Raw genomic sequence first — 12,668 nt, 5'->3', positions numbered from 1 at the left:
TCCTGGTCTTTGTCAACTTTATCGCTGGCAAATGTCAGTCTGGCCTCGATGTTTCTCTTGGAAAGCAAAGGTTTCCTCCTTGCACACCTCCCATGCAAGTTAAACTTGTACAGTCTCTTTCTGATTGTAGAGGCATGTACTTCTACATCAACAGTAGCCAGAGCCTGCTGTAGTTCTCGAGATGACACTTTAGGGTTTTTGGATACCTCTTTTAGCATCTTGCGGTCTGCTCTTGGGGTGAACTTGCTGGGGCGACCAGTCCTGGGCATGTTGGCAGTTGTTTTGAAAGCCCTCCACTTGTAGACTATCTTCCGGACAGTGGAATGGCTGATTTCAAAATCTTTTGAGATCTTTTTAAATCCCTTCCCAGACTCATAGGCTGCTACAATCTTTTTTCTGAAGTCCTCTGACAGCTCTTTTGCTCTCACCATGGTGCTCACTCTCACTTCAACAGTCAGGAGCACACCAAACTAAATGTCTGAGGTTTAAATAGGGCAAGCCTCATTCAACATGCAGAGTAACGATCTACTAATTATGTGCACCTGGTGTGATATACCTGTGTGAGATCTGAGCCAATTTAAGAGGGAATACATGTGAGGGTGTCCTATCTTTTTCCTCAGTTAGAATAGCCATTTTTGTAGAATGACATTTACAGAAGATCTTGAAAAGACTTTTCTTCAGTTTTCTTTGTTTAGTTGGATTACTTTAATCTCTCTGTATTGTTGAAACGGAGATGAAATAACCATTTATTAAAAATGTTACAAAAAACCACATGCTTTCAAAGGGTGTCCTAATTTTTTCACATGACTGTATATAACCTTCATGTGGATGTATAGACCCTGTATATAGAGGCTCCATGTATATATATATATCCTTCATGTAGATGTATAGACCCTGTATATAGAGGCTCCATGTATATATATATATCCTTCATGTGGATGTATAGACCCTGTATATAGAGGCTCCATGTGTATATATATATATCCTTCATGTGGATGTATAGACCCTGTATATAGAGGCTCCATGTGTATATATATATATATATATATCCTTCATGTGGATGTATAGACCCTGTATATAGAGGCTCCATGTATATATATATCCTTCATGTGGATGTATAGACCCTGTATATAGAGGCTCCATGTATATATATATATATCCTTCATGTGGATGTATAGACCCTGTATATAGAGGCTCCATGTATATATATATCCTTCATGTAGATGTATAGACCCTGTATATAGAGGCTCCATGTATATATATATATATCCTTCATGTGGATGTATAGACCCTGTATATAGAGGCTCCATGTGTATATATATATATATATATCCTTCATGTGGATGTATAGACCCTGTATATAGAGGCTCCATGTATATATATATATCCTTCATGTAGATGTATAGACCCTGTATATAGAGGCTCCATGTATATATATAACCTTCATGTGGATGTATAGACCCTGTATATAGAGGCTCCATGTATATATATATATCCTTCATGTAGATGTATAGACCCTGTATATAGAGGCTCCATGTATATATATATAACCTTCATGTAGATGTATAGACCCTGTATATAGAGGCTCCATGTATATATATAACCTTCATGTAGATGTATAGACCCTGTATATAGAGGCTCCATGTATATATATAACCTTCATGTGGATGTATAGACCCTGTATATAGAGGCTCCATGTATATATATATATCCTTCATGTAGATGTATAGACCCTGTATATAGAGGCTCCATGTATATATATATAACCTTCATGTAGATGTATAGACCCTGTATATAGAGGCTCCATGTATATATATATATATATATATAACCTTCATGTAGATGTATAGACCCTGTATATAGAGGCTCCATGTATATATATAACCTTCATGTGGATGTATAGACCCTGTATATAGAGGCTCCATGTATATATATATATATCCTTCATGTGGATGTATAGACCCTGTATATAGAGGCTCCATGTATATATATAACCTTCATGTGGATGTATAGACCCTGTATATAGAGGCTCCATGTATATATATATATATCCTTCATGTGGATGTATAGACCCTGTATATAGAGGCTCCATGTATATATATAACCTTCATGTAGATGTATAGACCCTGTATATAGAGGCTCCATGTATATATATATAACCTTCATGTAGATGTATAGACCCTGTATATAGAGGCTCCATGTATATATATATATATATATATATATAACCTTCATGTAGATGTATAGACCCTGTATATAGAGGCTCCATGTATATATATAACCTTCATGTGGATGTATAGACCCTGTATATAGAGGCTCCATGTATATATATATATATCCTTCATGTGGATGTATAGACCCTGTATATAGAGGCTCCATGTATATATATATCCTTCATGTGGATGTATAGACCCTGTATATAGAGGCTCCATGTATATATATAACCTTCATGTGGATGTATAGACCCTGTATATAGAGGATCCATGTATATATATATATATAACCTTCATGTGGATGTATAGACCCTGTATATAGAGGCTCCATGTATATATATATATCCTTCATGTGGATGTATAGACCCTGTATATAGAGGCTCCATGTATATATATAACCTTCATGTGGATGTATCGACCCTGTATATAGAGGCTCCATGTGTATATATATATAACCTTCATGTGGATGTATAGACCCTGTATATAGAGGCTCCATGTATATATATAACCTTCATGTGGATGTATCGACCCTGTATATAGAGGCTCCATGTGTATATATATATAACCTTCATGTGGATGTATAGACCCTGTATATAGAGGCTCCATGTATATATATATAACCTTCATGTGGATGTATAGACCCTGTATATAGAGGCTCCATGTATATATATATAACCTTCATGTGGATGTATAGACCCTGTATATAGAGGCTCCATGTATATATATATCCTTCATGTAGATGTATAGACCCTGTATATAGAGGCTCCATGTATATATATATATATCCTTCATGTGGATGTATAGACCCTGTATATAGAGGCTCCATGTGTATATATATATATATAACCTTCATGTGGATGTATAGACCCTGTATATAGAGGCTCCATGTATATATATATATATCCTTCATGTGGATGTATAGACCCTGTATATAGAGGCTCCATGTGTATATATATATATATATATATCCTTCATGTGGATGTATAGACCCTGTATATAGAGGCTCCATGTATATATATATCCTTCATGTGGATGTATAGACCCTGTATATAGAGGCTCCATGTATATATATAACCTTCATGTGGATGTATAGACCCTGTATATAGAGGCTCCATGTAGATATATATATCCTTCATGTGGATGTATAGACCCTGTATATAGAGGCTCCATGTATATATATATATATATATATCCTTCATGTGGATGTATAGACCCTGTATATAGAGGCTCCATGTATATATATATATATCCTTCATGTGGATGTATAGACCCTGTATATAGAGGCTCCATGTATATATATATCCTTCATGTAGATGTATAGACCCTGTATTTCCCTTACGTCCTAACCAGCAGCACATGTGGGGGTTTATCCGCCCCAGTGAAACTGGTAGGACAGACGGAATATTTAATGAAGTAAAGTAATCTAATAAATCCACGCCCCCATTACCTCACTATAAGAGGCCAAACCCCCCATACATCAGTGTGTTTTTTTCTGTCCTTGGGACTGCAGGACAGACGGGGGCAGCCATTTGGCTGCCGTACTCTTAGATTACATGCTAACCTTGTGTTTTTCTTTCAGGGTTGCAGCTTATCTGATGGAAGCTGTTACTGCCGTGAGACAAGCTCCTGTCCTAGGCACGGAGCTCCTGTATTGTATTCAGCTTCCTGTTTGGCTTCCTCGCATCACCTGCGGTAGCTTGTGTGCCAGCGCCCTCTGGTGGGCTGTCGGTGAACAGCAATGATTAAAGTTTGTTCAAACCTGGCGTCTGACGTCACTTTTGGGCGCCAAATTTGAATATATAAAGCCTCCAGTCCTTCCAGGCTGTGCTGTTTGCAGCCTTGGGTTGGTTACTGAGGCAAACTACTTTAGTTACCAGCTTTCCTGTTCCTGATAATGTCCTCTGCCGGTGATGGAGATCGGTCTGGGCGCAAGACGTCATCCAAGCGCAAGCATTTGGCGTGTAGGGATTGTGACACCCCTCTAGCAGACTCCTATGAGTTTAATAGGTGTCCCTCTTGCCGTCCTCCTCCTCTGCCTCCTGATACGGAGCCTACCATACGGGACGTAGTAGTCTGGGTAAAGGACTTTGTGGAGTCCTCAATGAACACCCTAAGGGATTCCGTGTCATCCAGAAGACCCAGTGTCCGATCTCCTCTGAGACCCACTCCTATGCAGGAGGAAGCCTACCATACCGTGGACGAAGTCCATTCCTCTGAGTCTAGCGGGGAGGAAGAAGAGGCTGTAAGGTACTTCTTTCCTGTAGAGAAGACCCAGAGGTTACTTAGATCCATCCGGTCGGGGGACCAGGATGTTGATCCCGGGGAAGCTTCAGAGTCCACCTCTAGGGGGCCAAGGGCCTTCAAAGTGGACGAGACTCTGTCTCGGTTAATGAAGCTAGAGTGGAAGCATCCTGAGAAAGCGCCGGTCCTCTCAAAGCGCTTCAAATCCATGTACCCGATTGTGACATCCCAATTAGACCAGTGGGGCACTGTGCCCAAAGTTGATTTGGCAATTGCAAAATTGTCTAAGAGGACTCTGGTCCCGGCTGATGACGGCTCCAACTTACAGGACCCGATGGACAGGCGGGTAGAATGCACCTTGAGAAGGTCTTACTCCACCGCTGCTGCTGCTGCTGCATCTGTGGCTATATCCTCTACGGAGGTAGCCGTCTTCCTCCAAAGACGCCTCCGACAGGTGCAGTCGGATATCGACTCTGGCATATCCCGTGATGACATCCTGGCGCAGTTTAAGTCCATTCTACTGGCCGTGGAATTTCTGTGTGACTCCGGCCCACAGCAGTTAAAATTAGCCTCTAAGGCTATGGCCCTCTCTTCAGCGGGTAGGAGACCACTATGGCTAAAACCTTGGGTGGCAGATAATGCCTCCAAGTATAATTTATGCAGCCTCCCTTACGAGCCAGGAAGGCTTTTTGGGGCTGAACTAGACCGCATTATGGAGAGTCTTGCCGATAAAAAAGGTAAATGCCTCCCTCAAACCCCTAGGGGTAGGGGTAGGCAGGGTAGAGGGTCCAGACCCTTTCAGGGCCAATCCAGGCCTCAGCGAGGCCGTGGGTCCAGAAGGGGAGGATCATATCGTTCCGGTGGGAACAAAAACAATAAAGCCGACCAGTGACGGCCCTCCCCTTCCGTCAGATCCAGTCATAAATTTGACTCCTATTCTTTCAGACCTCCCAGTCGGAGGCCGTCTAACTTTTTTTCTAAATACCTGGACAGAGTTTGTTCCAGATCCCTGGGTCCTGAATATAATAAGGACAGGGTACAGGATAGAATTTTTATCTGTTCCCCCAGAAAAATTTGTTTTGACAAGATTACTTCCGCGCGAGAAGCAAGCGGTGTTGGAGGAGTCTATACTGGAATACAGGCGGAAAGGGGCCTTGGAGGAGGTTCCTCCAGAAGAGATTGGATCCGGCGTTTATTCGCCAGTTTTCCTTGTTCCCAAAGCCACAGGAGGTTGGCGCATGATCATAGATCTCCGCTACCTCAACCGATTCATAAAGAAAAGGCGGTTCCGGATGGAAACCATCAAATCGGTAATCAGCATCCTGAACCCAGGGGACCTGATGTTTACACTGGATCTAAGGGATGCCTATCTCCATATCCCTGTGTGCCAGGCCCACAGGAAGTATCTACGAGTGGCAGTGAGTCTCAGGGGGACGGTGAAACATTTTCAGTTTGCCGCGCTTCCCTTCGGCATCACAACCGCGCCCTACATCTTCACCAAAGTGGTAATAGCTGTAGTAGCTCCCCTCAGATTGAGAGGCCTGGAGATCATTCCATATCTGGACGATTGGCTTCTAAAAGCCCACTCGGTAGAGACGCTTCATCTTCATCTGCTGCAGGCTCAGTCCTTCCTCCAGCGCTTGGGCTGGATTATCAATTGGCAGAAGTCAGAGATTTCTCCCTCCACCACCAGGAGGTTTCTAGGGTTCATAATAGATTCTGCCAACATGACGCTCTACCTTTCTCCGGAAAGGAAGTTACGCATTTCCAAGACTGCAGATCAACTCATGGTTCCCCGCCGGGTAACTATCAGAGTATTGATGAGGATGTTAGGCCTAATGTCAGCAGCCGTGGATGCGGTTCCTTGGGCCTTGTGGCATATTCGCCCTCTTCAAGCGGAAGTTCTGAGTCTATGGGATCGAACTCCCAGAGGGCTAGAGACAAAGTGCTCCCTGTCATCTCAAGCTCGCCGCTCACTGAAGTGGTGGAAACAGGTCAAAGATGGGAGGTCCTTGATCCAACCTTGTTGGATCCTGTTGACGACAGATGCATCCCTTCTAGGCTGGGGTGCCCATCTAGAGGAACTTCAAGTTCAAGGATCCTGGAGCCCTCAAGAGCGTTTGATGTCATCCAATCTGAGAGAACTCAGAGCAATCCGGATGGCTCTCTTTCATTTTTCCCCCCTTATCAGAAACAAGGCTGTAAGGGTTCGCTCGGACAATTCTACTGCGGTATCCTACATCAACAAACAGGGAGGCACCAGGTCTCAGAGTCTACTCTCAGAAGTAGGTCTAATTCTGTCTTGGGCAGAGCAGAATCTTTCCCACCTTTCAGCAGTCCACATTCAGGGGTCCCTGAATGTGGTTGCGGACCAGCTCAGCAGAGGAGTCCCAGCTCTGGGAGAAATGTCTCTGAACCAGGAGATCTTTTATCAGATCACTCTCCGGTGGGGTCGCCCAGACATAGATCTCATGGCGACAAGATTCAATGCCAAAGTGGAAACGTTCTGTTCCCTGTATCGGGAGGACAATCCCTTGGCAGTAGATGCTCTGTCAATTCCATGGGAGTTCAGGCTGGCCTACATCTTTCCTCCCATCGCCATGATACCCAGGGTATTGATGAAGATTCGGCAGGACCAAGCCTCAGTAATAGCCGTGATTCCATTCTGGCCCAGGAGGTCTTGGTTTACCCTGCTCATGCAGATGAGCCGAGGGCAATATTGGAAGCTTCCCCCAATGCAGAACCTGGTGTCCCGGGGCACTCAGCTCTGCCTGGATCCATCCAGACTCAATCTGACAGCCTGGAGATTGATGAGTCCCTTCTAGAGCCTGAAGGGCTATCAGCAGCGGTCTTAAGAACGATGTCTCATTCCAGAGCTCCTGCGACTATCAAGGCCTACGCCAGGGTAAAGCGCATTTTTCTTCTATGGTGTGCATCTCATCAAGTACCATCTCAGGATCCTCCAGTATCTGCTATTCTCCAGTTCATGCAGGATGGACTAGATAAGGGCCTCAGCCCTTCTACACTTAAGGTACAGATCTCTGCTCTGTCAGCCGCCTTTGGCAGATCTTTACATCAAGACCCTCTGATTAAGAGGTTCCTTAAAGGAGCCGTACGTCTTAAGCCTAGCATTTCAAGACCTATACCGCAGTGGGATCTCTCAGTGGTGCTTAAAGGGTTGAGTGGTCCCCCCTTTGAACCCTTGGAGGAAGTGGACTTTAAGTTTTTATCCTGGAAGGTAACCTTTTTGTTGGCCGTAACTTCAGCCAAACGCATTTCAGAGCTTCAGGCTTTTTCGGCGTATGAGCCATACACTTTATTTTTACCGGACAAAGTCCTCTTACGTTTTTTACCCACCTTTTTGCCTAAGGTGCCCTCTGTGCACAACATTAATCAAGTTGTGTCTTTGCCTGTGTTATGTTCCTCTTCTTCCTCTGCAGAAGAAAGTTCCCTCCATACTCTGGATGTGGCCAGATGTTTGAGAATCTACATTGAGAGATCCCAGGAGTTCAGAAGGTCAGAGAATCTTCTTATCCTGTTCTTTGGCAGGAATAAAGGGAAGAAGGCCTCTAAGCCTACTCTAAGTAGATGGATCAGAGAGGCCATCAGAGAATCTTTCGCTTCCCAGAATAGACCTCCTCCTGCCTTTGTCACTGCTCACTCCACCCGAGCAGTCTCTACTAGTTGGGCCGAAAGGTCTCTTATTCCACTGGAACAGATTTGTTCCGCGGCCTCCTGGAGCTCACATTCTACCTTTGTGAGCCATTATAGACTCAACCTCAGGGGTTCAGAAGACACTGCCTTTGGGCGGTCTGTTTTGAGTTCCATTCAGCATTGAAGTCCCTACCCTTTAGGCTAACTTCTTGCTAAGTCCCCACATGTGCTGCTGGTTAGGACGTAAGGGAAGCGTTAATTTCTTAACGATAATTTGTTTTCCCTTAGTCCTAACAGCAGCACACAAATATCCCTCCCTTTGTTTTTTGAGAGTTTCTTGTTATGACACACTGATGTATGGGGGGTTTGGCCTCTTATAGTGAGGTAGTGGGGGCGTGGATTCATTTGATTACTTTACTTCATTAAATATTCCGTCTGTCCTACCAGTTTCACTGGGGCGGATAAACCCCACATGTGCTGCTGTTAGGACTAAGGGAAAACAAATTATCGTTAAGAAATTAACGCATAGAGGCTCCATGTATATATATATATATATATATCCTTCATGTGGATGTATAGACCCTGTATATAGAGGCTCCATGTATATATATATATAACCTTCATGTGGATGTATAGACCCTGTATATAGAGGCTCCATGTATATATATATATATATATATATATCCTTCATGTGGATGTATAGACCCTGTATATAGAGGCTCCATGTATATATATATCCTTCATGTAGATGTATAGACCCTGTATATAGAGGCTCCATGTATATATATATATATATATATATATATATATCCTTCATGTGGATGTATAGACCCTGTATATAGAGGCTCCATGTATATATATATATCCTTCATGTAGATGTATAGACCCTGTATATAGAGGCTCCATGTATATATATATATAACCTTCATGTGGATGTATAGACCCTGTATATAGAGGCTCCATGTATATATATATCCTTCATGTGGATGTATAGACCCTGTATATAGAGGCTCCATGTATATATATATCCTTCATGTAGATGTATAGACCCTGTATATAGAGGCTCCATGTATATATATATATATATATATATCCTTCATGTGGATGTATAGACCCTGTATATAGAGGCTCCATGTATATATATATATATATATAACCTTCATGTGGATGTATAGACCCTGTATATAGAGGCTCCATGTATATATATATCCTTCATGTAGATGTATAGACCCTGTATATAGAGGCTCCATGTATATATATATATATATATATATCCTTCATGTGGATGTATAGACCCTGTATATAGAGGCTCCATGTATATATATAACCTTCATGTGGATGTATAGACCCTGTATATAGAGGCTCCATGTATATATATATATATATATATCCTTCATGTGGATGTATAGACCCTGTATATAGAGGCTCCATGTATATATATAACCTTCATGTAGATGTATAGACCCTGTATATAGAGGCTCCATGTATATATATATCCTTTATGTGGATGTATAGACCCTGTATATAGAGGCTCCATGTATATATATAACCTTCATGTGGATGTATAGACCCTGTATATAGAGGCTCCATGTATATATATATATATAACCTTCATGTGGATGTATAGACCCTGTATATAGAGGCTCCATGTATATATATATATAACCTTCATGTGGATGTATAGACCCTGTATATAGAGGCTCCATGTATATATATATCCTTCATGTAGATGTATAGACCCTGTATATAGAGGCTCCATGTATATATATATCCTTCATGTGGATGTATAGACCCTGTATATAGAGGCTCCATGTATATATATAACCTTCATGTGGATGTATAGACCCTGTATATAGAGGCTCCATGTATATATATATCCTTCATGTAGATGTATAGACCCTGTATATAGAGGCTCCATGTATATATATAACCTTCATGTGGATGTATAGACCCTGTATATAGAGGCTCCATGTATATATATATCCTTCATGTAGATGTATAGACCCTGTATATAGAGGCTCCATGTATATATATATCCTTCATGTAGATGTATAGACCCTGTATATAGAGGCTCCATGTATATATATAACCTTCATGTGGATGTATAGACCCTGTATATAGAGGCTCCATGTGTATATATATATCCTTCATGTAGATGTATAGACCCAGTATATAGAGGCTCCATGTATATATATAACCTTCATGTGGATGTATAGACCCTGTATATAGAGGCTCCATGTATATATATATATATATCCTTCATGTAGATGTATAGACCCTGTATATAGAGGCTCCATGTATATATATATAACCTTCATGTGGATGTATAGACCCTGTATATAGAGGCTCCATGTATATATATATAACCTTCATGTGGATGTATAGACCCAGTATATAGAGGCTCCATGTGTATATATAACCTTCATGTGGATGTATAGACCCTGTATATAGAGGCTCCATGTGTATATATAACCTTCATGTGGATGTATAGACCCTGTATATAGAGGCTCCATGTATATATATATATAACCTCCATGTAGATGTATAGACCCTGTATATAGAGGCTCCATGTAGATATATATATCCTTCATGTAGATGTATAGACCCTGTATATAGAGGCTCCATGTATATATATATATATCCTTCATGTAGATGTATAGACCCTGTATATAGAGGCTCCATGTATATATATATAACCTTCATGTAGATGTATAGACCCTGTATATAGAGGCTCCATGTATATATATATATATATATATATATATCCTTCATGTGGATGTATAGACCCTGTATATAGAGGCTCCATGTATATATATAACCTTCATGTGGATGTATAGACCCTGTATATAGAGGCTCCATGTATATATATATCCTTCATGTGGATGTATAGACCCTGTATATAGAGGCTCCATGTATATATATAACCTTCATGTGGATGTATAGACCCTGTATATAGAGGCTCCATGTATATATATATATCCTTCATGTGGATGTATAGACCCTGTATATAGAGGCTCCATGTATATATATATCCTTCATGTGGATGTATAGACCCTGTATATAGAGGCTCCATGTGTATATATATAACCTTCATGTGGATGTATAGACCCTGTATATAGAGGCTCCATGTGTATATATATATCCTTCATGTGGATGTATAGACCCTGTATATAGAGGCTCCATGTATATATATAACCTTCATGTGGATGTATAGACCCTGTATATAGAGGCTCCATGTATATATATAACCTTCATGTGGATGTATAGACCCTGTATATAGAGGCTCCATGTATATATATATATCCTTCATGTGGATGTATAGACCCTGTATATAGAGGCTCCATGTATATATATATCCTTCATGTGGATGTATAGACCCTGTATATAGAGGCTCCATGTGTATATATATAACCTTCATGTGGATGTATAGACCCTGTATATAGAGGCTCCATGTATATATATATCCTTCATGTGGATGTATAGACCCTGTATATAGAGGCTCCATGTATATATATATCCTTCATGTGGATGTATAGACCCTGTATATAGAGGCTCCATGTGTATATATATATATAACCTTCATGTGGATGTATAGACCCTGTATATAGAGGCTCCATGTATATATATATCCTTCATGTGGATGTATAGACCCTGTATATAGAGGCTCCATGTATATATATATCCTTCATGTGGATGTATAGACCCTGTATATAGAGGCTCCATGTGTATATATATATATAACCTTCATGTGGATGTATAGACCCTGTATATAGAGGCTCCATGTATATATATATATATATATATATATATCCTTCATGTGGATGTATAGACCCTGTATATAGAGGCTCCATGTATATATATATCCTTCATGTGGATGTATAGACCCTGTATATAGAGGCTCCATGTATATATATATATATATATATATATATATATATCCTTCATGTGGATGTATAGACCCTGTATATAGAGGCTCCATGTATATATATATATCCTTCATGTGGATGTATAGACCCTGTATATAGAGGCTCCATGTGTATATATATATATAACCTTCATGTGGATGTATAGACCCTGTATATAGAGGCTCCATGTATATATATATCCTTCATGTGGATGTATAGACCCTGTATATAGAGGCTCCATGTATATATATATCCTTCATGTGGATGTATAGACCCTGTATATAGAGGCTCCATGTGTATATATATATATATCCTTCATGTGGATGTATAGACCCTGTATATAGAGGCTCCATGTATATATATATCCTTCATGTGGATGTATAGACCCTGTATATAGAGGCTCCATGTATATATATATATATATATATATATATATATATCCTTCATGTGGATGTATAGACCCTGTATATAGAGGCTCCATGTATATATATATATCCTTCATGTGGATGTATAGACCCTGTATATATATATACCCTCGCTCTCCCCCCTATACACATATGGTATATTCCCCCCTCCCAGCGTCATGTCTACATCATCCTGCAGTTCCGTCTTTTGCCGCCAGGTGTCCGACTCTCGCCGTTGACGTCACTCTCCT

This window comes from Bufo bufo, chromosome 3, assembly GCF_905171765.1.
Source record: "Bufo bufo chromosome 3, aBufBuf1.1, whole genome shotgun sequence".
Lineage (NCBI taxonomy): Eukaryota > Metazoa > Chordata > Amphibia > Anura > Bufonidae > Bufo > Bufo bufo.
The sequence above is the reverse complement of the archived record's forward strand: the minus strand, read 5'-3'. Positions refer to the sequence as shown.